The 25,448-nt window shown below is 38.1% G+C and overlaps 1 long non-coding RNA gene across 1 annotated transcript; it reads left to right on the forward strand.

Moving 5' to 3' along the window:
- The first annotated feature begins 3,788 nt into the window (after positions 1 to 3,788).
- LOC116873209 lies at positions 3,789 to 23,894 on the forward strand. Its single transcript, XR_004383760.1, has 4 exons — positions 3,789 to 4,029; positions 13,868 to 14,100; positions 18,695 to 18,825; positions 23,809 to 23,894. It is a non-coding gene; the product is annotated as an uncharacterized LOC116873209 (long non-coding RNA).
- The last annotated feature ends 1,554 nt before the right edge of the window (positions 23,895 to 25,448 follow it).

The following is a 25,448-nucleotide window of genomic DNA, read 5'->3' on the forward strand; positions in this document are numbered from 1 at the left end:
ATGAAACCCCTGAAACCCATCCACACACCTCCAACAACTCCTTGGTCAAGATATAAGTATCGTGTTAAGACATGACAACTAGAAGATTAGGTTCATACTTAATTCTCTGTACCTCTAAACTTTCTAGTGCACTGAATGGCCTGGAGTAGATTTTCAGGTACTTTGGGAATCAATAATTTACTAGGGGTTGGGGTTGGTGCTTTTATCCACAGGGAGCTGCAGAGTATCAGTGGAAAGCCTCCTAGGAACTCAGTGCTCTTGTGTGTGAGGTCCAGCACTCTCCCACCACTGCCTCTTGTCTGTTCAGGAGAGAAGGATTCTGGGAAGACTGGGATGGCTGCATAGCAGTGGTGAGTGCTAGTGTGGGTGACAACCAAATGCAGTGCAAGCCCAACATGACCAACTGGACAAGTCTTGAGTAAGGTCACTGCTGTCAGGCTGATCCTGTTTTTGGCTCTTCGCTGATATTCGTTATTAGAATATCATTGTCCTCCAATAAATAGTACAATTAACTATTGCTGTGTCACCAGGAAATCTCTGAAATGAGTCAGAGAAGCAGTGCACTGAGGCATAGGTCCAGAACCAATTATCTCGACAGGGAATTTGTGCTATGGAAAGAATACAGGAGATGGCTTCAAATTTATTCCATGCTCCAGTTTTAGAATCACAGTCCTTTTCAGGGTGAGGAGAGGATTATGACTGCTTTGTGTGTGTGTGTGATAGGGAGATGCAGAAGGAGGTCCCAAAGCTATGGACCCAAACCATACTTTGAGAGATATTTTGAGGCTAGAATTTCTAAGGCACACGTGACCTGTGACTTGACTTTTTCTGATCCAGAGCCTTTAGCATCGTCCCAGAAACCCACCAATGCCTTGACAGTCCTTCACAACAGAGCCACACTAAGCCCTGAAGGCAGGGTGTGTCACTGATAGCTCATCAGTGCAGAGATCAGGTTTCCATGAGAATGCCTCAGTGGCAAAGTTTCAGTTCAATCACAGCATATCACGAACACGAATGTGGTTAAGTCTGCAACTACAGATTATTGTACTGCCTGTGTCTTATTCTGTTCTGGCTTATAGTTACTCCATGTAGTGACTGGCCAGGGTCAGAGCTAAGGGACGATGATCCAAGGGAGAGGAGATCCAGGCTATGCTTGTTGAGAGCTGGTAGTTGGGGTCAACCAGGCAAACAAGGACTCACGATGGGGAGAACGGCTCTGCAAGGTAGCTCAGGCAGACTTTTTTTTTTTTTTTTTTTAAGATTTTATTTGTTTATTTGACAGGCAGAGATCACAAGTAGGCAGAGAGGCAGGCAGAGAGAGAGAGGAGGAAGCAGGCTCCCTGCTGAGCAGAGAGCCTGATGTGGGGCTTGATCCCAGGACCCTGTGATCATGACCTGAGCCGAAGACAGAGGCTTTAACCCACTGAGCCACCCAGGTGCCCCTCAGGCAGAATCTTTAGACAGACTGTGGTCTCCCTGACTTGTCTCAGGCTCTGTCCTCTACTCTTTTGTTGTTCCTTTTCTTTTGTTGTTCTTTGAGCCAAATCTTACTCTTTCTCTAGGGTTTGCTTTCAATGGATCTCTTGGAAAGCTCCTCTAATATCTCAGCTCCACTTCTCTTCTGTGACCTCCTATTACTGAAGAAGAATTATTACCCATGTGGCATTTAAATATTCTCAATAGTCTCCAGTTGTTTCTGGTCATTCTCTTTCCCTAGTTGGATCCTTGAGCACAGGATGTCTGTAGATACTGCTCCATGGGGTGGAGAAAGTACAGAAATCAAGAATTATTGGATTGAGTGAGTTAGAAATCCCACTATTGGTTATTAGAGAGGTAACGCTGAATCCAAATAATTTTATGAACATTGGCGTGGAGAGGGCATGGAATCTTCTCAGCATTTTGCAAACTTTTTGAAAGTAACCCATACTAAGAAATTCTTTTCCCATCACAATACAATAAACACAAATATAAGTAATAGAGACAAAAGTGACCTGAAACAAAACTTACCCTTAGTATATCATGCGATGCACTCTGATATTTTCTGTTCTGTTCCATTTTGCTAAAAAAAAAAATTGCTGGTCACCACCCATTGAATTGATTTCATGATCCGCCAATGGGTGGCCACTTTTTGTTTGCAAAACACAGACTTACCACGTGAGATTGTAGTGAGCTTGACAAGGAGAGCTACCCTGCTTTGCATTCTTCTCTAAAAATCTTAAAAATAATTCTTTTTTCCTCCACAGTTTATATAACATCCAAAGCAAATACTTAAAACAATTCTGAAGTGGATTTAACTGTATTTCACAGCTAACAAGTGGTGAAGTTAAAAGCCATATCCAGACTTAAGATTCCAAATCAAGGGTCATTTCTACTTTATCATGTTACATCCATTATATGATTTGTGTCTGTCTAGCTTTCCCAACTTAGTTGTAAATACCCAGCAGACCAGAAATGCACCTAGCATCTGGCTGGATGCTCAGGAAGGTGCTCAATCTGATAAACAGAGGGGTATAATAGAGTTGGTCCAAAGCCGTATCTCTTATGAGGTATGATTATACTTCATGTATAATCTCATGGCTGTAATAATCTACGGGCCATTGGTCAATGGGGTGGCGATGGAAAAGTTTCCCAAGCTTGCAGGGCTTCTTCAATGAACAGATAAGTACTGACAGAGGAACACTATTTGGTTCCTCCCTGTCTTTCAGCTTTTCCCAGATTTCCAAAAGAAAGTTCCAGAGAGACATTAAAAGCACCAAAGAAGAAGATCTTTGCTTTTACTCGTTTTCCCAAACAGCTGGTTTTCCAAGGCTATCATCTTGGAAATATACCTGGCTTCTATCAAACCCTGAGTCCATGATCAGTGGCAAACTATTGAGAATATGCCCCAATTTCTGCTACCTTGGGCCTCTCCAGCTAAATCCAATGTCCTTGGGGAAACATATACGTCTGTCCTAAGGTATATACTCATGTGTATGAGGAGGTGGGGTAAGAGAGTTTAGACTGAGCAGGCACTGAATCATCATCTGTTGAATGCATGTATGAATGATTATATGGATGAAGAAACTCGAAGTGTAAATATATGCTATCCGTATGTAGGTATCTAGGGTTTTTTATATGCACCTATAGGACTCTCTTTTCCTCAATGTCCTAGGAGGGGGAAATATGACAATAACACAGTCCTCTGGGTACTTGGAAAAGAAGAGACAGGTAGGGAGATGAATTGAGGGGAGAAAAGGGAAGAACTGGAAAGAGGAATGAGGGGGGAGTATGTGGTTGGAACAACAGGAAGAAGGCCCAGCAACACCAAATGTTGACTTCGATCTTTGTTAGTTCTGGAATTACCTTTATCTTACCTGTTACTCTGTATACTTTGTTAGATTCAAAGTACATGTTTCATGTGATGAAAAGTTCCTGTTTACTTATTCTTCCTGAGCCTGTTTAAAAAGGCAGTTTAAGCATCTCAATAAGTCTCTTACAGCTGATAAAATTCTGAGCTGAGCTGAGAAATGGGAGAAAGAGGTGTCATCGTAGCTTCCTAAATCCAGTTCTTGTGGAAGAACAGAGAGAGGAAGGCTTCTCTGACATTGAATCAAACAGAACCCTCTCAGCAGGAGGAAGATAGATGTTGCAATGAAAGGACTCACCTTTCAACCCCGTGTTTGATACAGTTTTGGGAAAAGAACAGCATTCTGTCCAAAAGTCAGGTCAAAAGCCTCTCCACAAGTTGATTTCCCAATCCAGGAGAGGTAATATCAAATAAAACAAAGTCCCTTGCCCCAAATGAGAGCATTAACAAATGTATTTCCTCTTCTGGGAATGGTGTTCTCTCACAGCATCATTCTGAATGATCACTTTCCAGAGATGCAAGACGTTAGTCTTTCAAATGAACTGTATGGTGATGGACAAAGCCAGTGGTTCTAAGGGCAGGAGACTGGTGCTACCCTTGGGCCTGGGAGAAGCATTAGAATCAAGAGCACAGCTACTGGAGCCAGACTGCTTGGATCTGAATTTACTTCTGCTACCAGCTATGTAAGTCACATTATCTTTCTGTGCCTCACATGTGAAAGAGGGAGAAAATAGTTTTATTTCATAGGAATAAATAAGTTAATAAAGGTAATGCGGTGAAAACTGTGTGTGAAAATAGCAGGCATTTAATAAGTCCTAGCTATTAGAGGATATAAGAAAAGAGATAATTCATATTCTATATTCAGAGTTTATTTTTTTATTCTTTTCATTTTAATAAGGACCAGTGGCTTCAAGAATCTTGGAATGATAGAACTGAAAGGAATGTTTATTTTACAGATTTGCAAAAAGCCTAGAGTTGAGCTCTCCAAGGCCACATAGCTACCTACTGGCACATTCAGGTCTAAAAACCAGAATTCCAGATTCTAGACCATTCCCGACTGTGCCACACTCTTACCCTGGCAGGCGATGTCCAGGACCAAGAAAGTTCTATCAGAGCAATAATAATCAGAATTGCAGTATCTCCCCAAAGGACCTCCTTATCATTCCAAAGGCAATCTTAGGCTGAGTCATTCATTCATTTAACCATGCACTTACTCACTCAGCACTGAGTTAGGCTACCCACAGAAGGTACAGAAATGTAAAACACAGGTGTTGTCCTTAATGGACTTCAACTAAAATTGGGGGGATAAGATAGGCAGAGATTTAAATGATATGGTAATAGTCATTTACATAGTGTGAAAAGTATTAGAGAGGTTAGGCATGTTTTGCCATGTAACCAATCACATGTTCAGTAAGAGAGTTTATGGTAGAGTGAGTAAATTTATGAATGATTAAAATAAATGAAGCCAAGTGGGTCTACTAGGAGTTGGGCTGTGTTTAATGTTTTCTGTAGCTGTAGGTGCCAGAGGCTTCACATTTCTGTTGTGTCTTTGTTTTTGTCTCCCCTGTTGTCCTGGGATTTCTCTTCCTTAGACAGAGTCTGTGGTTGTGGTGGTGAGGTTTTGGGAAGGGGTAGTGTTCTGTAACTGTATCGTTAAACCTTAGTGTTTTAGTGTGCCTGGGTCCCTGGGATGTGACCTTCACAAGTGTTTCTTAGAATCCCCCAAACACTTAAGTAAGACAGAAAGGTAGACGGAACTAGAATCAAGGAAGTATACTTTTCCCAGATAGAGTAAGACTCTGGTAAAATCTTACTGGAGAGTAGAACTTTGTTGTGGAAGAAATTCTGGGTTTATTAAAAAAAAAAGAGAGAGAGAGAGAGAGAGAACATTTCTTCATCACGTGTCAGAGCTATGAGGTTACCTTTCTTGGCTCTTCACCATGAGAACCTGGTGGGGTTTTGAGAAGTAAAGCCCGTGAAAATAAGAGAGACGCCCTAAGAGCTCATAGTAGTCCACACTCAGCTCCGGCAATTTGTTGAAATTATCACAAAAATGTTCTTACCAATGATGCATGGCTTTAGTGCTTCACATAAGCAGATCTCAGAGACTCTCTGGATTCCATTCTTTATTTTATTTATTTACTTATTTTTAAGTAGGCTCTGTGTCCAGTGTGCCGATCAACCCAGGGCTTGAGCTCATGATCCTGAGAGAAGACCTGAGCTGAGATCAAGAGTGGAATATTTAACTGACTGAGCCATGGAGGTGTCCCTGGATTCCATTCTTTGTCCGGATTTTGGGGTGGCTAGCCCCACAACCTCAGCTCCCTTATGAATCCAATAAAGGTGATTAATTTTTAGTTTGTTCAGTTTTTTCACTTAAGATTGTGACTGATTTCCAAGCTGTCTGTAAGTAGGGCTGAAACCAGAAGTTTCAATTTCATTTTTTTTGCATTTGCATATGCAGTTATACCAGCACCATTTCTTGAAAAGATTATTCTTTCTCCATTGAATCTTTTGGCATCCTTGTCAAAAGTCATTTGACCATAAATGTGAGAATTTATTTCTGAACTTTCAATTCTACTCTATCTGTATGTCTACTCTTATGCCAGTACAACTCTGTCTTATTTACAGTAGCTTTGTAGTAAGTTTCGAAATGGAGAAGTGTTAAGTCCTTCAAATCCACTATTCTTTTTTGTTTGTTTTGGTTATTCTGCTTTCCTTGCATTTATAAATTTTAGGGTCATCTTGTCATTTTAGAAGGAAGCCATCTGGGGTTTTGAAATGGACTGCATTGAGTCTTTAGATAAATTTGGGGAGTTTTGCTATCTTAATAATACTGTCTTCTAAGGGTACCTGGGTGTCTCAGTTGGTTAAGTGACTGCCTTTGGCTTAGGTCATGATCCTGGAGTCCTGGGATCAAGACCTGCATCGGGCTCCCTGCTCAGCAGGAAGTCTGCTTCTCCCTCTAACCATCCTACCTCATTCTCTCTGTCTCTCTCTCTCAAATAAATAAATAAAATCTTTTAAAAAAAATGCTATCTTCTAGTTCTTAAATATCAGGTGTCTTTCCACTTATTTAAGTCTTCTTTAATTTCTTTCAATAATGTTTTATAATTTTAAGTGTACAAATACTATACTTTGTTGAATATATTCCTAATTATTTTATTCTTTTAATTCTACTCTGTGGGATTGTTTTCTAGATTTCATTTTTAGATTATGCATTGTTCCTGTACAGAAATGAAATAATTATTTTTTTATTTCAATTGTTTCATTTGAGTATAGTTGATACCCAATGTTACATTATTTTAGGGGTACAACATAGTGATTCAACATCTCTAAACATTATATCATGCTCACCACAGTGTAGCTACCATCTGTCAACCATACAATGCTATTATAATATCACTGAATATTTTTCCTGTGCTGTGACATTTATTTCCATTACTTATTCATTCCATAACTGTAAGTTAGTATTTTCCAGTCCCTTCACCTGTTTTGCCCATCCACCCACCCCTTGCCTCTGGGGATCATCAGTTTTCTGTATTTATAAGTCTGATTCTGTCTTTTTGTTTATTCGTTTGCTTTGTTTTTTAGATTCCACATGCGAGTGAAATAATATGGTATTTGTCTTTCTCTCTCTGACTTATTTCACTTAGCATACTATCCTCTAGGTCAATCTATGTTGTCTCTAATGGCAAGATATCTTTCTTTTTTATGGTTGTGTAATAGTCCATTGCTTATGTGTATATATGTATGTGTACGTGTGCCACATCTTCTTTATCTGTTTATCTATTGATGGACACTTAGGTTGCTTCCATATCTTGACTATTGTAAGTAATGCTACAATAAAATAGGGGTGCATATATCTTTTTAAATTAGTGTTTTCATTTTCTTTGGTAAGTATTCTGTAATGGAAATATTGGATCACATGGTATTTTTATTTTTAATTTTTTGAGGCGCATCCACATTGTTTTCTGCAGTGGCTGTACCAATTTACATTCCTACCAACAGTGCTCAAGGGTTACTTTTTCTGCACATCCTCACCAACACTTATTATTTCTTGTCTTTTTTATTTTAGCCATTGTGACAGGTGTAAGGTGATATCTTTAAACTAATTGATTTTTTTATGTTGACCTTGTGTCCTGCAACCTTGCTAACCTTGTTTATTAGCTCTTATGGTTTTAGAATGTTTATTTTAGGGCAGTCAGTTAATGTTTCTCTTTGGTCCAGTGACATTGGGATTTAAGATATCCACAGGATTTACCAATCAGAGCCATTGTTATCCTAAGAAAATACTATCTTAATAAGATGGTGATAAGATAAACAGTCCTAGACTAAATGATGGGGTCCAGATGACTTGTTTTTTATTATGGGCCTGACATGCGCATGTTTATAGACTGAAGAGAAGGAACAAGTGAGAAGAAAGAGATTGATATTTGAACAAAAAGAAGAAGATTGCTAAAGTCTCAGAGGAGTCAGAAGGGGGTGAGTTAAGTTTAGGCAATGACTTTGTGATGCTTTAAGGTTTACCTTATGTTCTTAGATTTGGAGAAAAGAACCAACGATAGATATGAATGAGAATGTGAGCTAGAGAATACATTAAAACTGCTGACTAAAAACAAGAAGCTAATGTAGAGTAAGCTTGATGATTTCAATTTCTCCATAACATAGGAGCATAGGTGATCAGCTGAGGGTTTTGAGGATAATGGCAGATGTTTGGAATAATTGTTGGGGAGGTTGGAGAGCAGTCTGACCAAAAGCAAGTAATGTCAATAGGTGTTTCTGACCAAAAGCAAGTAAAAGGGTCATTAGGGACATGTGCACAAAAGAATAAGGAGATATATAAGCAATAATCTTGCATTGATCTTGGGATAGAGATTTACTGTACAATTGCTGTAGCAGGGAAAGTATATTAACAAAATGTATCAAAGATACTGGCAAAGAGTAATTGAGACAACCAATCATGTTATTACAGATTAGGTTGACAAGGGAGCTTTAGAAGTTCCTCATAGACTGGGAAAAAATTGTGGGGTTAAAGAACTGGAGGTCTATGCAGTCAAAAAGTAGGTTTAATGGGAATTAAGGCACAGGAGAGGTAGAAGAATGAGAAGTCCCATAATGGAATAATGGAATTCAGAATTTCGGATCTGGTGCAGCTCCAGAGGTTAGTAAGATTCCAGGCATGATTTAGCCAAGTAGAGCAGAGGTGACAGCTACTGGAATTATGGAAGTCCAAGTCTGTGCTTCGGATGGTTATTTAGATGAACCTTAATATCATCCAGAATTATAATAATAACTGGGGTAGAGAGAAAGATGCAGGTCTTATCACTGTCAGTTAATGAAGAAGAGTACCTGAGAAGTTGGGAGATGGCAGTAAGAAAATGAGGCAGAGGTTGGTCTATCTGAATGACTCAACCTCATAGAATCAAGGGCTTTTATCCAGCAACCCCGAGGGGTACAACAGTCCCATTAATAGAGTGGCACATTCTGGACTGGTTCTTAAGGTAGGGGAGCATCATAAGAGAATCCTTGGGGGTGAAGTAGGGTGATAGTCCATATCTATACTAGAAAACAGCCTGGTAACTCCAGTATACCCCATTAAAAAGCGTTAATTTCCACTGTTCTTCCCTTCCCAGTGAGAACTGCTATTTTATGGATGGCTACAGAAATGCAGGAGAATTCCTGAGGATCATGTGGCTTCTGTCCCATCCATACTCCTGTTTGCTACTGAAGACTATATAAAAACATGAATCTAGATTTCTGACAGATCTTTCCAAGGAAAAATGCACATAATTCTCATAATTATATTCCACTTGGTACGAAAGAGCCTACATTCATATATTCACTTTTTATAACTGAGATGTTATTTATAGTGAAATGAGCAAATCTTAAGAGCAGTTTGGTGAGTTTTGATGAATGTGTAAGCCCTCAAGCTATAGAATATTTCCATTACTCTGGAAAGTTCCCTGGTGACCCCTCTAACTCAATTCCTGCCCTTCTTGAGGCAACTACAGTCCTGATTTCTAGCATCAAATAATAGTTTTGCCTGTTTTAGAACTTCATATTAATGGAAACACAGCAGGTACTCTTTTGTGTCTGGCTTCTTTTGCTTAGCCTAGCAAGGTTTAAAGTTAGAATTTGAGGATTAAAGTAAGTCATTCTAATGGAAAATTCTCATTATTACTCAGGTGACTGAATTTAGACCAGAATAAAGGCAGGTGTGTGCAAGATCTCTGGTGTGTTTCCACCTCCTGGATAGTTTGCCAAGAAAGCCTAAGATAAATTTTAGTTAAGCATTATAGGAACTATCCTGTGGCCAAAGGCCACTAGGCTTTTTGGCCCCATCCCTGAACTTTTTCTTGTCTCTGATATGGATCAGAGGGGATATTTCTTTCCCATACCTTCTAAGAGGAATAATAAACCTGCTATGTGCTTGGTAGGATGATAGTGTTCTTGCTTTAGGGCATAAACAGAAAACCCTAGAATATATTTTCCAACTTAAAAATGAAATATCAACTTAAACCTGAAATCCTGGAATAAATTTCTTAACATCTGTTTCAATAGAATCCAAAGTCTGAGCGAATATCTTTCCCTTTCTTGAAGTTCTCCTTCCCTGGTGATGCTATGGTTGAAATGTTTGTGTCCCCTCCAAATTCATTTGTTGAAGCCTTAACCTCCAAAGGGATGATTATTTAAAGGTGGGGCCTTTTGGAGGTATTTAAGGTTGGATGAGATCTTGAGGGTGGGGTCCTCATGGTGAGACTAGTGCTCTTAAAAAAGAGACACCACAGAGTCATCTCTTTCCCCCTTCCTCTCTCTCCCCCTCCATCTCTTCCTCCTCCCCTCAATCTATATCGCTTAGCCACCCCTGCCATCTTCCTCCCTCCCTCCTTCCCAAGACAAAAAGACTTAGAATAAATTATCTTCCTGGCACCTTGATCTTGGACTTCCAACCTCCAAAACCATGAGAAATACATTTCTGTTGTTTAAGCTGCCCAGTCTTTGGTATTTTGTTATGGCAGCCCAAGCTGATTAAGGTAGAAGGTAATACTTGTTAAGTACAAACTACATATAAGACCCTCTATCACATTTAATCTTTGAAACAAAACTAGGAGGCAGGTATTAAGAGTTCCATTTTGCCAGGAAGGAAAATAAAACTCAGCATCACACAGCTGGCAAATGATGACAAATATCAAACTGCCTTCCATTCCAAGGAAGTTGCACCATTTTATTTTCTCACTAACAATCCTCATATGCTTTCTAAGTAACTCCCAACCCTTTTAAAGATTCCTGATAGGTCTATCTCATTATAAGTTCTTGATCCACATTGCTTTCTTTTTTGAGCTAATGGTTGAAAACAGGGACAGGTTCTGAAACCATTGGAATATTGGCTTTGATGTTTCCATATCAGCATATATTCATCTATGGGAGGATTCTTAGGGAAACAGGAGGGTACTTGGTATAGACAAGCAATGGTGCCTTGACAAGGAAAAGCATCATGGGCAACATTTAGGGAGATAGCTAGAGGGAGGAATATTCTAATTTTACCTTGTTTTACTGCTTACATTGTCCTAAGGGGGTATTAGATCAGAAGTGAGATTAGGGGAGCTGAAATTGCTTTGGAATGATAGGAATGCTTTGCAATGCTATGTCCCTAATCCACTGTAAATTTTGATTAAAATCTGCCTATGGGGTGAAGAATTTAGGAGCAGAGCTCAACAAAATAGGAGCCTCAAAACACAAAACAAGTGCAAATACAATTGAAGAAATACACATTGATGAAACTATGACCTCTTGGATCATCTTTTCCTAATGCTTTCTCCGTGAGGAGACTAGTCACATCAGCCTGAGGTAGTAGGATAATGTCATGACATTGAAGGCTGTCTTGGATGGGTATCATCTACAAAGATAGCTGTTGTATCAAGGTTACACAGTTGGGAAGAGGCTGAGACAGTATTTGAACCTGCTCTCTTTCTCTCTGTTTCAGATTTATTAAGTTTTACTTGACATAAAATTGTAAGATATTTAAAGAGTACCTTGTGATGATTTGATACACGTGTATACATTGTAAAAGGATTTCTCCCATCTAGTTAATTAACACATCTGTCACCTCATATATTTTTACATGTAGTATATATGTAATATAGATCGTAATGTTACGTATATACTTTATAATCACATAAATACATTTGGTGAGAACACTTAAGTTCTACTCTCAGCAAATTTTCATAATAAAATACAGTGTTACCAACTATAGTCAATGTTATACATTAGATCTGTACTCATTTTATTTACTTACTTATTTACTTATTTATAGATTTTATTTTTAAGTAATCCTTTACACCCAACATGGGGCTTGAACTCATTACCCTGAGATCAAGAGTTGTATGCTCTACCAACTGAGCTAGCCAGGCACCCAAGAACCTTATTCATTATATAGCTAAAAGTTGGTACCCTTTTATCAGACTCTCCTTATTCTCTCCACCCCCAAGAGCCCCAGTCCTGGCAACCACTTTTCTATTTTCTGTTCCTATGAGTTTGGCTTTCTCTTTAGATTCCACACCCAAGTGATGCCATGTGGTATTTGTCTTTCTCTGTCTAACTTAATTCACTTAGCATTATGCCATCCATGTTGCTGCAAATGGCAGGATTTCCTTCTTTCTAATGGCTGAGTAATTCTCCCTTGTATATATATATATCCCACATCTTCTTTATCCATTCATCTGTTGATGAATGCTTAGGTTGTTTTCATATCTTTGCAATTGTGAATAATTCTGTAATGAGCATGAAAATGCAGGTATCTCTTAGATATCCTATTTTTGTTTCCTTGGATATATACCCAGAAATAGGATTGCTGGATCAAATGGTGCTTCTATTTTTAATTTTTTGAGGGATCTCCATGTTGTTATTCATAGTAACTGCACCAATTTGCATTCTCACCCATGGTGCTAAAGGATTCCTTTCCCCCCATATCCTTGCTAATACTTGTTACCTCTTTTCTTTTTGAGAAGAGCCGTTCTAATAGGTGTGAGGTGATTTCTTGTACTTTTAATTTGCTTTCCCCCAATGATTAGTGATGTTGTGCACCTTTTCAAGTATCTGTTGGCCTTTTGTATATCTTCTTTGGAAAAATACCCATTTTATACCTATTTTACCTCTGCCTATTTTTAAATCAAATTGTTTGTTTTTGCTATTGAGTTGTGTGAGTTCTTTATATATTTTGGATATTAACACTTTATCATATATATCATTTGCAAATAGACCTTTTTTTTGGATGGTTTCTTTTGCTGAACAGAAGCTTTTTAGTTTGATGTAGTGTTTGATGTTTGTTTATTTTCACTTTTGTTACCTTTGCTTTTGGTGTCAATTCCAAAGCTCTTTGCCAAGATCAATGTCAAGGAGCTTACCACTGATGTTTTCTTCTATGAGTTTTATGGTTTCAGATCTTAACTTTAAGTCCTTAATTCATTTTGAGTTGCATTTTGCATATTGTGTAAGATAGGGGTTCAGTTTCATCCTTTGCCTGAGGTTGTTTTTGCAATACCATTTGTTGAAGAACTATCCCATTTCTTATTGTATATTCTTGGATCCTTTGTTGTTAATTAATTGACCTTACTCTATGCGTGAGTTTATTTCTGGGTTCTTTATTCTGTTGATCTATGTGCCTCTTTTCATGCCAGTATTATACTATTTTGATTACTGTAGCTTTAAAATATAGTTTGAAATCAGGAAATATGAAACTGAACCTGGTTTCTTTGATTTCAAAAAATTCTTTCCGCTATGTAATTTTCCCACTTTTCCGTAGGAGTTTCTTACTGATCTGTTACATTGGCCCCCAGCAAGTATGCAGGTCACTTTCTTTATTCCCCATAGCACAGCTGAGAAATATTTGTTTATTTATTTTTAATTTCTTTTGAAGATTTATTTATTTGAGAGAGAGAAAAAGCAAGCAGTGGGAGAGACAAAGGGTGAGAGAGTCTAAAGCAGACTCCTTACTGAGTGTGGAGCCTGACCCAAGGCTCTACCCAATGACCTGAGATCATGATCTAAGCTGAAACTAAGAGTTGGATGTTTAACAGACTGTGACACTTAGGTGCCCCTCAGAAATGTTTTTTTTAAAACAATGATTGATTTTTTCAGGTTTTCTATTCCACCTTAGGTCAAATTTAATCATTTGTATTTCAGGAAGTGTATTCATTTTATCTAGGTTTTCCAGTGGATTAGTGTTAATTTGTTATAGTGTCATAATTTCCTTTTATCTTTTATATATGTGCATCTACAACTTTCACTCATTCCTAATGTGTTTTTTGTGGCTTCTCTTTTTTCCTTGACTAATCTTGCTTTTATTATATTCAATTGGAAAAAAAAAAAAAAAGAGGAGGGGGAGTTTGGGGATCTGTATATGCCATCTATTCGATAACTGTTTTTTTATTTTTATGCACTGTATGCCATGCACTGATTGTAGCTAAATGTTGCTGATATTTGGAGTGATCATATGCCCCAATTTATGTCTTTTTTCAGGTATAATAATTAATAGCAATCTCCTTACTCTCAAAAGTACGTGATCAACCTACTGATGGGTCAGATAAAATTAAAGTTGAAATGTATAAGTGGTAGCCGTAGCAAGACAAATTTTGGCAGATTGTTGAAGATGGATGCCTGGTTGGAAGGGTTTACAAAAATGGATGACAACAACTGGAGACAGTTAGATGATTATTTTGAAGACTTTTGCTACAAGAAAGAGAAGAAATGAGGTAGGAGGTAGAAGAGATGGAATTATTTGTTTGCTATTTTACCCATTTCTGCTTTTATTATTTTTATTTCTTCTTTCTACTTGCTGTGGGCCTATTTGAGTTGTTTATTTCCTAGCTTCTTAGGTTAATGTGTAATGCATTTGAAACCATATATACATGTGTCCATGAACAAAACATATAGGTTCTGATATGGGGTGCTTTTATTTTTACTCATTTCTAAACAATTTGAAATTTCAATTTTGGCATTTTCTTTACCAATCAATTATTTAGAAGTGACTTAAAATATCTAGATGCATGGATTCAAGTTTTTTAAAAAATTCTAGTTTTAATATACTATATTCAATGAAGTGGTCTATGTATTTCTATTTATCTTTTTTTATTATGTTATGTTAGTCACCATGCAATATATTTATTAGTATTTGATGTAGTGTTCCAAGATTCATTTTTTACGTATAATACCCAGTGCTCCATGCAATATGTGCCCTCCTTAATACCCACCACCAGGCTCACCCCACCCCCCTTCCGCCAAACCCTCAGTTTGTTTCTCGGAGTCCACAGTCTCTCATGGTTCATCTCCCCCTCCGATTTCCCCCCTTCACTTTTCCTTTCCTTCTGCTACTGTCCTTCATGTTATTCCTTATGTTCTGCAAGTAAGTGAAACTATATGATAATTGACTTAAGTCTATATATCTTTTTAAAAATTTATTGTAATTTTCTTAGTGGACTTCTATAGGACCAATTTTTGTAAATTTTAACTGAGCAAATGAACAAATTATGTATTCTCTGTTGACTATGAGTTCTATGCACATCTATTAGCATAAACTTGTTAATTATCTTATGTAAGTATTCTATATTTATTATTACTCATAATACATCATAGTGGGAGACTTTAACAGACCTCTCAGATGTGGATTTCATAATTTCCTTTTGTGATTTTACCAATTTTTCATGTACTCCCAAATGATGTTAGGAACATTTAAGTTGATGATTATTATATCTTCATGGTGAATTATTTAACAATGTGAAATGTCCTTTTTTTTATTATTATGTTCAGTTAGCCAGCATATAGTACATCATTAGTTTGTGATGTAGTGTTCAAGGATTCATTAGTTGTACATAACACCCAGTGCTCATCACAACATGTGCCCTCCTTAATACCCAGTTACCCCATCTTCTCGCCCCCCTCCCTTCCGTACCCTCAGTTTGGTTCCCAGAATCCAGTCTCTCATGGTTTTTCTCCTTCTCTGATTTCTTCACTTTCAGTTTTCCCTCCCTTGTGATCCTCTGTGCTATTCCTATGTTCCACATATGAGAATTGTCTTTCTCTTATTGACTTATTTTACTCAAAATCATCTCCTCCAGTCCCGTCCATGTGGATGCAAATGGAGGATGTTCACCCTTTCTGATGGCTGCGTAGTATTCCATTGTGTATATGGATCACATCTTCATCCATTCATCTGTTGAAGGGCATCATGGCTCCTTCCACAGAAGGAGTTATGTTTGGTTAGTGTGGATATTGCTGCTATGAACATTGGGCCGCATGTGCCCCTTCTTTTCACTACATCTGTATCTTTGAGGTACATACCAGTAGTGCAATTGCTAGGCTGTAGGGTAGCTCTGTTTGTGAAATGTCCTGTTTTAAACTTGTGATCTTTCTGACTTTCAATTCTGTTTTGTGTGATATTGATCGGGCTGTGAGCAGCTTTCTGTTAGTAGTTGTTGGGAGTAAGTTTTCAAACTTGGAGTAGTCATAGTTTTGGCATTCTCTAGTAAGCTGCACGTGGCTGGATTTTTAAAATCCAACCTAATTTATCTCTTATAAAAAAAACTTACCCAAGTTGTTTTTATCCTTATTTGGATGTATTTAGACCTATTCCCACCATGTCATTTTGTGTTTCCATTTACCATCCTTTCTCTCATTTCCTCTTCAGCCTTTCTATGGGTTACTAGGATTTCCTTTGTTCCTCCTTTCATTTACTACTTTGAAAACCACACATATTTTATTTTTATGCTTCTAGAGGTTATGCTTAAATTTTTATCATAAGTTGTTAAATTTATGTTGTTCTAACTGCGTCTGAAGTTACGCACTATCTACTGATCATTGTTGATGAATCTTCAAATGCTTTTATTTTCCTGACTTCTTTGCCAGCATCCCTGCCTCCATCTTCCATATCCCATGTTGACATAACCTGAAGTTTTGGCACCAAAATATTGTTTTTAAAAAATAATTTTTTAATTGCATCCCACAGAAAAAAAAATAGTTATATTATTTTCCTGCTAACTACTGCAGCTTATTGTTAAGTCTTGGATTCATTTTCTTTGAATATTCTCTAGTAGTTCTCTTAACTTTCAGACAGCACCTATTGAGTTGTTAAAACTCGGACTTTCTGGGTATTTGAAAAAGATCTTAGGTCATTCTCACATTTCAATAATAATATGTCTGAATATAGATATTTAGATTTGAGCTTCTCTGCTTTCAGCAAAGTAAAGATACTGTCCGATGTCTTTTTTTCACCCTACACTGTTGATGAAACACCTAATGCCAAATCTGATTAGAATTACTGTGAATAGTTATTTTCTCACCCTCTCTGGAAGTTTCCACAGCTTCTCTTTATCCTTGTAGCTATTCTCGTGCCTAGCATATTAACTATTTAATGTTACAAACTGTTACTACCTTTGTACATTACCTTTTGTGTGTGTGTGTGTGTGTGCATGTGTATGGTTATTTTATTTTATTTATTTATCTTTTTAAGAAAGGTTTGTTTATTTATTTATTTGAAAGAGAAAGACACAGTGACAGAGAGAACACAAGCAGAGGGAGTGTGGGAGGGAGAAGCAGGCTTCCCACAGAAAACGGATCCCGATGCAGGGCTTGATTCCAGGACCCTGGGATCATAATCTGAGCTGAAGGCAGGTGCTTAACCAACTGAGCCACACAGGTGCCCCTGGTTATTTATTTTGATCCTGCTGTATATTTTGTGAACCATTTCAATATGAGGATTTATGCTTCATCAACTGTAAGAGGAAATCTTATCCTGTAATTTCTTCAGATTTTCTCTCTCTCTTCTATCCTCATTATTCATCATTAGGTAGATACTATGACTTATAGAACTTTACTCCACGTCTCTTAAATTTTCATCTTTTTTTTTCACCCATGCTTCATTCCTAGGCTGTCTTCCAGGTATCTAATTTCCTTCTCAGCTGGGCCAATTCTTCTATTCCTACCTACTGAATTTTTAATTTCAGTAATCACGTTTTCTTCCCTAAGGTTTTTGTTTGGTTTGTTTTATAGCAGACAGTTCCTAACTGTGATGTCACACTATGTCTGAAGACACTAAATTTGTGTTAAAGGCCTTTTCTTATCATTCCATTAATTTTCCGTAATTACAATTCTTCTGTTGGGTTGTTAACTATTGTTCATGGTGGCTTCATTGCCAGATGTTGGTGAGTTTGCCTATGGGCTCCTCTTTTTGGTTTGGATCCCCTATCTGGACTCTCTATCTTTCTGGTCCCACAGCCAGCCTTCAGAGAGGTGGAGAAGTAGCTACTGAGGTTTGTGCTCTGCATGTTTTTGGGATGAATGGGAAAAAGATGGGATGTATGCTGGATGGGATATTTTAGAAGCCAATATTTTGAGCAAAGTCATTCCCTCTGGGCATTTTCAGGCTTTGCAGCCCTTCAGCATGGCCCCTGCCCAAAGACAGACCTGAATGTTTGTGGAGGATGTGGAGGAGGGGAATGGGTTACCCACGGCACAGTGTGGGTACCCCAACTCATTTCCCTGTCATGTGCTTTGAAGCCCTCCTTTTAGCACCCAACTTCTACCACCTGAAAGCCTGAGATAGCCCTGGTGATTCTTCTGTCTTCTGTGACATACTTTCCAAAAGGTTCCAGGACAAATTTCAGGCTCCACTTACCCTTTTCAAACTTATCCTGTGTATTTTTAGATTCTCAGGAATTTTTTCATAATTTTGACTAGCTAAAAATTTCTCTTTGACTTTACAGAATAAGATATGTATTCTCATACTCAATAAAGTAATTTAAAGCTTAGAGTAGATGGATAGAGATGGTTGTGGAAAGAGGGGACATGGCTGTCTCCAATTAGTTTCCTATCTGGAAGGCAAAATTTCTACTTTTACTTTGGGTTGTTTGCCCTTTTTTTCCCCATTGATATTGGAGATAGTAAGCAAATTGTTACTTACGTTGTAAATATTTGTTAAATATGCCTTTTGGTTTTGTTTAAGGTAACTTTTGAGATACAGAAATTTTACATTCTTAGGAGGATAAACTTCATTTTTTACTTTAAGATTTCTGGATGTTGTGTTGCGTTTAGGAGACCTTCCTAATACATAATTAAAACCCATTTTTATTAAAGTGCCCTTTACTATTTCATGGTTCAGTCTTTTGTGATTAGATATTTCATGTTTGGATATGGATGGATCAGGGTTTTAATTTTGTGTTTTGTGTGAGATTTGGTGTGTGTCCCATTCCCTCTCTTCTAAAATGAAAGTTTTTTTTAATTGCTGATGTCCTTCCTTGTCCTGTTAACATGTTCTAGGTGGGTGGGTACGCGGGAGTGGTTAATATTTTTTAGTTCATAGGTCATCCCCCCATAATGAACCAAGTTGATATTTGAGGATTGGACTGTGCAGCACTCAGAGTTCTTGAACCTTGAGATGAATGCAGTACCTGCCTGGGATTGGTGTCCTCTTTCTTGGGGAGCAGGTGAGTAGGAAGAAGGGCATGTGTAGATACATGAAGCCAGAGAAGCTGACCATGGCCGCAAGTGTTGTCCACTGAAATAATTTTCCAGTTTTCCCTTTGGCCAGATGGGTAGAGTCTATCACCCTGCCTCTCTCACTGTAGAGCTAGGTGACTAAATTCTCCAGTGCAATGTGAACAATATTCATGCCAGACCCATTTATATTCTTCCATCATCCTTTTTGAAGCCTGGATAAAGGCGATGAAGTTCTAGGAGATGGTGCCATGAGACTCAGGGATTCTGAATATGTGCGAGGCCATATGGAGGGGAGCTTCCTGCTGCCCAACAACTCTTGCCTCGGACTAACACTTAAGTGGGAAATGCGCTTCATTCGTACCTGCCCAAATAAGACAGGAGATTAAAGTTTCTGGTGGATATGCCGTATCGAGTTAGGAAAGTTCCCTTCCATTCCTAACTTACTGTTGTTGTTTTAAGCAGGAGTGGGTGTTCAGTTTTATTTGAAAAAACTTGACAAGAGAGAAGAAACTGAGCTACTTGGCAATAGAGAAGAAACTGATGGTTACTCAAGAGTATCACAGGTATTTAAACCATTAATTACTCCCCTAATGTAATAAATCAAAATTATTACCATGGAATTTTGATTTAACCATGTTAACATTTTCTAATTTGTCTATTTTTGCTTTTATTTTTATTAATTCCTTCCTTCTACTTTCCTTGGTTTTATTTTGGGTTCTTTTTCTAATATCTTGAATGTCGTTCATTTTTTGTTTGTTTCATTAGAAAGGCATTCAGGGCTATGAAGTTTCCTATATTCCACAAGTACTGATTTATAACATTCTTTTATTTTTTGCTAACTGACCTGTTAATTCGTAAAGTTCTTTGTTAAATGACTTCTGTAATAAGAACTGACATTGTGTGCTTTATGCCAATCACAGACCAGCAGAACATCTTTACATTTCTCCATGGATTTTGGAGTGTTCTGGAACATTCTTTTCTTTTTGTAACTCATTTCTGGGTAATGAGTAAGGAGCCAAAGCAACCCCACATTCCTCTATAATATGTCTGGTATTTTTGAGGTACAGTTTTACCTGTGAAAGTCTCTTAACAGGTAATTTATTTCTTTTTCATTACTAATTAGAAAAATGTACATATTGAACTATAGCCATATTAAAACTTTTGAATTCTAAAATTATCAAAAATGTGAAAGCCTTAAGCAGTGAAAATCTGTATATTTCTGCCTTTAAATATTTTAATATCTATGTGTAAAAAACAAAGTATCTTATTAATATGATATGGTGATATATGTTTCTTTCTTATCTTTATCTTTAAAATTCCTTGGGGATAGAAACTTAGTATGACCATAAAATAACCTTTATATGATTTGCTATGGGGATTTAAAGGTACATTTTCTTATGTCTCCTCTGGTCATCTCATTATTAAAACCCAAGTTATAGTTTTTAATGCACAGTGAATTTGTTCCTTAGGGGGCTATCAAATATCATTTTGGTCTGTATTGTCACAGTTTGGACTCTGGTGCCAACGTTTATGAACTCTGTAACATTTGGCAGGTTTCTTTTTCTTTCTCTGCCTCTCTTTCCTCAAATGTAAAGTGGGGCTAACCATGGTCCCTACCTCATAGGAGTTTCCCAAGGATGAAGAGTTCAAAATGTAAAGTTCTTAGAACAGTCCTGGGGACAATGTTAGTTCTCGGTACTTTAGCTATTCTTATTATAATCTAGAACCAATCACAACTACCTTCTCTAAAAACCTCTTTCTTTCTTTCTTTCTTACTTTCTTTCTTTTTCTTTTTCTTCTTTCTTTCTTTTTTCTGATTTTCTTTTTATTGTTAAAGGCCCTTTCTGTTTTAGGGACATTATATAAACTGTCACCATCTTATTACAAACCCAGTGATATGGGTATTATTATGCTATATCAGAAGCTGAGAGAGTGACATAATTTTCGAATTCACAAGGCAGTATGTGACAGACTTGAGACTTGATTTTATGTTTGTCTGTCACTTAAGTCCATGCTCTTCCCATTATATCACTCAGCCTGATGTCACCACTCTTTATAAAATCCACCACCATAACCTTTTTCTGCCATTACCAAACCAGAGCTTCTCAGAGCAGCTGTGTCCTTAGAGTACCAAGGTGGTACCTCTGTAGCTCGTCTAAGACAGTAAATAGCCCGGTTTGTTGACCTGGAGCAGTGATCACACTGCCCCTGCCTGATGCAGGACACTTCGTCTTTAGCACCACAGACAGGAGAATGCAGACATTAATGGTTTACTGCTACTTATCTCAGTTGACCCCAAATAATGTGTCAGTCAATACCTAGCCTTCTGATTTTCTCCATGCCATCTCTCCCAATCCCCCATTTCAAATGGGTGTTGAAGATGGCCTGTCTCTAGCTCTCCCGGCAGACCCTCGGCGTGAAGGCACTACACAATATTGCATAGGATTCCTGGGTTTCATGTAGGAACAGGAGGAAAATGGGTGCTTTCCAAGATAGAAACTGGAGGAGTCATTGCTGGGAAAATTCTTCCTAGGCCTAAAATTAATTAAGGCTTTGGTTGTGTTCATTTGAAGACCTATGTCCAGTCCAGGTCCATGAGGCCTACATTCTCTGGACATTCTGATCCCGCACCCTCCCTAGCACCTCTTCCCACTTCTCAGAGAAGCCTCCAATCAGAGTGCTTGCTGCCCATTTGACTGGATTGTTTGATGTATTGTCCAGTCTCTCCAATCTTTTCTTAAATGTTTGTATCCCCCATATCCTCTGCCAAGTGGGGACCATGTAGTGATCATTATCTTCTTCTTCTTCTTCTTTTTTTTTTTTGCATTGTGGTAAAGTATACATGACATAAAACTTACCCTTTTAACCGTTTTTCAATATACAGTTCAGTGGCATTAAACACATTTGCATTACTGGGCAACTATCACTACCGTCTATCTCAAGAACTTTTTCATTATCTCAAACCAAAACTCTGTACCCATTAAACAACAACTCCCCATTATTCCCTTTCCCCAACCCCTGCAATCATCATTCTACTTTCTGTTTCCATGAGTTTGACTGCACTTACATACGTGACACTAGTCCTAACAATCTTTGTCCTTTTGTGTCTGGCTTATTTCACTTAGCATAATGTCTTCAGGGTTCATCCGTGTTGTGGCATGTGTCAGAACTTCATTCCTTTTTTTTTTTTTTAAGATTTTATTTATTTATTTGAGAGATAGAGAGAGAAACATAGATGAGGGAGAGGGAGAATCAGGCTCCCTACTGAGCTAGGAGCCTGAGTTGGGACTTAATCCCAGAACCCCGAGATCATGACCTAAGGCAAAGGCAGATGCTTAGCAGGCTCAGTCACCCAGGCGCCCTAGAACTTCATTCCTTTTTAAGGCTGAATAATATTCCATTATATGCATGCACTGCATTTTGCTTTTCCATTCTGCCATGGTGGACATTTGGGTTGTTTTCACTTTTGACTACTGTGAATAATGCTGTTCTAAATGTAAATAAATGTCTGTTTGAATCCCTGCACTGAGTTCTTTGGGGTATATACCTAGTGGCAGAATTGTTGGATCATATGGTAATTCTGTGTTTAATTATTTTGAGGGGACACGAAACTGTTTCCCAGTGTTGCACCATTTTACACCCCCACCAGCAATACACAAGGCTTCCAATTTCTCCACATACTCCCAACATTATTTTACCACTATTCTTTGGACTTCATCATCAAGACAAGTAAATAATTATTACTCTATCTAGCATCTTTATTGATAATTTTTTTGCATATATTAGCCTTTGAACCTTTATAATAATCTTTGGTTTAAGTATTATATTTATTTTACAAAAGCAGAAATTGAATATATGGAAATATATTGGAAATATATGGAAATATATTGGAAATATGGAAATAATATATGGAAAAGTCAAACACATAAACTTTATTCCCGATTCTTTTTATTATTTGGAGAATTAAACAGTCTGTGTTCTTTGAGATTCTCTCCTGCATGTTCTGTTCGCTGGAATCAAAGCAAAAGGAAAGCTCACACATTGAGAGAAGATTCCAATAAAAGGATATCTGCTATTCTCCCATATGTCCTAAGGGATTAAAGAAAATAAGTGGTTTCAATAAGTGGCAGGAAGGACTTAGGTTAGATATTAACCGGGTGGCTGATGTAGGTGAGACACTGAAAAAGATTACCAAAGGATACTTTGAGATAATTAAAGTCCTAAAAAAATGCTATGGGGTGGATTCCATGCCAGTACCAGTCTGAGCGTGCAGGAAGTGATTCAATGAAACCTTGTTAATTATTTGAAAGCAGGGGAATAAATGGGATGTCCTCACATAGTTTCTATGAGTGATTTTTCTGATTCTATAGCAAAGATTCTACTGAATGCCTTTGTAGTACTCAGGAATGGTGTTCTTTGGTGTTTGGGGATGGATCTTTGTTTTTTTCACCTTTTCATCCTTGATCTTTGGTGAATTCAGGCTCCCTCCGTCAGTTCCATTTCAGACCCTGAGCTGGCCAGAGCCTCAGGGGAGAGGTCAGATATGACCTGACTCACCTGGGGTCTTGAGCTACTATGGGGGCAGTTATTTTTCTACACTACTGTTGATTTGGTTTAACTCTGTTCCTAGGGAGATTTGAAGGTGATGCAGTTTGGGCCTGAGATTAAAGGGGGGCTGTTTCAGTGGATTTATGGGTCATCCGTGCTGTGGCATAAGGAAGGGAGAAGGTGGCTGGTTTAAGACAGTAAACAGTGCAGCTTTTTCAACAGGCCAGCCCTGTTGGTGTGGAGCAGTAACCACAATACTATTGACTGAGGCAGGAGACTTAATCTTTAGAACCAACAGGCAGAGGAGAGTTAGAATGTAGAGCAGGAAATAGTTCTCGGTGATGACCCCATCCAACCGATGCTCTCACTGTACAGATGACAAAGCCAGGAGAGGTGTCAATTATTTTTCTTTTACATTTCAGAGTTGGAAATTGAAGAATGCAATGGAAAGCAAGATGAACGAGGCAAGAGTGTGTAGCTGTCAATCCTGGATCCAGGGAGCCATTTCTGACTGGTAAGTAGACCTTCCTTCAGATGTCCCACAGGATCCGCAGAGTTTACAGGACAATTTAAGAACACTCCAGACCAAATATCATCTCAATAAATACATGGAATTAAGGCCAACAGAACCTGGCTTAGCACTTATCTCATTCTCTTTGACACCAGAACTCCTTTCTGAGCCTGGATAACTTGACATAATATTCCTTAGATCTGCCTCTTTATCTCTGCAGGGCGGTTGGTGGCTTTTGAAGGTAGCCCCGATCAGTGCAAGATCAACACAAGTCCACAAACCTCCATCACTCTGTTTTTACCCACTCTAGATCGTTCTCTCTCACTTAATTGCCTGAATTTCAGTGTCTGTGCTAAGAACTCAAGCACAATATCACACACCTCTGGAATCCCTCCACTGGTTATGGGCTGTGCGTCGCAAGTGAGGATAACAGGATTTGGCCAATTATGAGTGCAGGGTTTTCCTGGCACTGCCTGGACCTGTGTAGAGCATGTCACGCTATGCACACTCCGTAGATCTGGCTCGATTTTACAATTTTTCACACCTATTGTAATCTATTCCTATCTCACACAAAGGCCCTGTCCAAGCATGCTTTGATGTTTTATATCATAAGTTGAAAAATTCAGGATTGAAGCATCAAAAGTAGAAACCCACACTTTTCTTTCTTATTCTGTACGATTTAGCATGTTAGTTTTTCTTTAAGCTTGCAGAGCATGGTGAACAAAATGTGTTGTGGTAGATTATGAAAGTGTTTTCCTTTTTCACTATGTTGTACACCTGAAACTTCATATTACACTGTATGTTAACTAACTGGAATTTAAATAACCTAAAAAAAAATTTAGGCAAGAAAATTTATTATGTTTATGAATCAGATAAATGTTTTAAAGAATCCTTCTTGGTGTAATAGCAGTTGTGGCCTGAGGGGGGGTCTGTGACATCAGATCTTAGTCACTCCCTCACTTCTGTGGTGAAGTGAAACAGTATGACTGCCAGGCTTTTGGCTATATCGGGGTTTTATGACTCTATGAAAGATCTAAATTCATCATCATTAAAAATGTATCTGTAAAGCCTGGGGGATGTTTCAGATATTAGCTTTATTGATACTAGCTTGTTTCAAAACCTTAGCTGTGGAGCTGGAATGTGCCAAGAAATATTTACTTTTTTTTTTTTTTCAAAGATTTTATTTATTTATTTGACAGAGAGAGACACAGCAAGAGAGGGAACAGAAGCAGGAGGAGCAGCAGAGGCAGAGGGAGAAGCAGGCTTCCTACAGAGCAGGGAGCCCAATGTGGGGCTTGATCCCAGGACCCTGGGATCATGAAGGCAGATGCTTAATGACTGAGCCACCCAAGCGCCCCAAGAAATCTCTACTTGAGTTAAAGGGAATACAGGAGGGGAGGAGGCAGGGGGATGTTATGAAGCCTCCTCTGGTTTCTGTTTCTTTGGTATTTTCCTCAGTGTGACTAACTAAAATGCTCTTTGTTCTTTGTTCCAGAGTTAGAGACATCTCTGCCACGCGGCACATAGATTTATAACTCTGAGCAAAGGTTT

Source organism: Lontra canadensis, unplaced genomic scaffold (genome assembly GCF_010015895.1).
Source record: "Lontra canadensis isolate GAN:19392208 unplaced genomic scaffold, GSC_riverotter_1.0 scaffold32, whole genome shotgun sequence".
NCBI lineage: Eukaryota > Metazoa > Chordata > Mammalia > Carnivora > Mustelidae > Lontra > Lontra canadensis.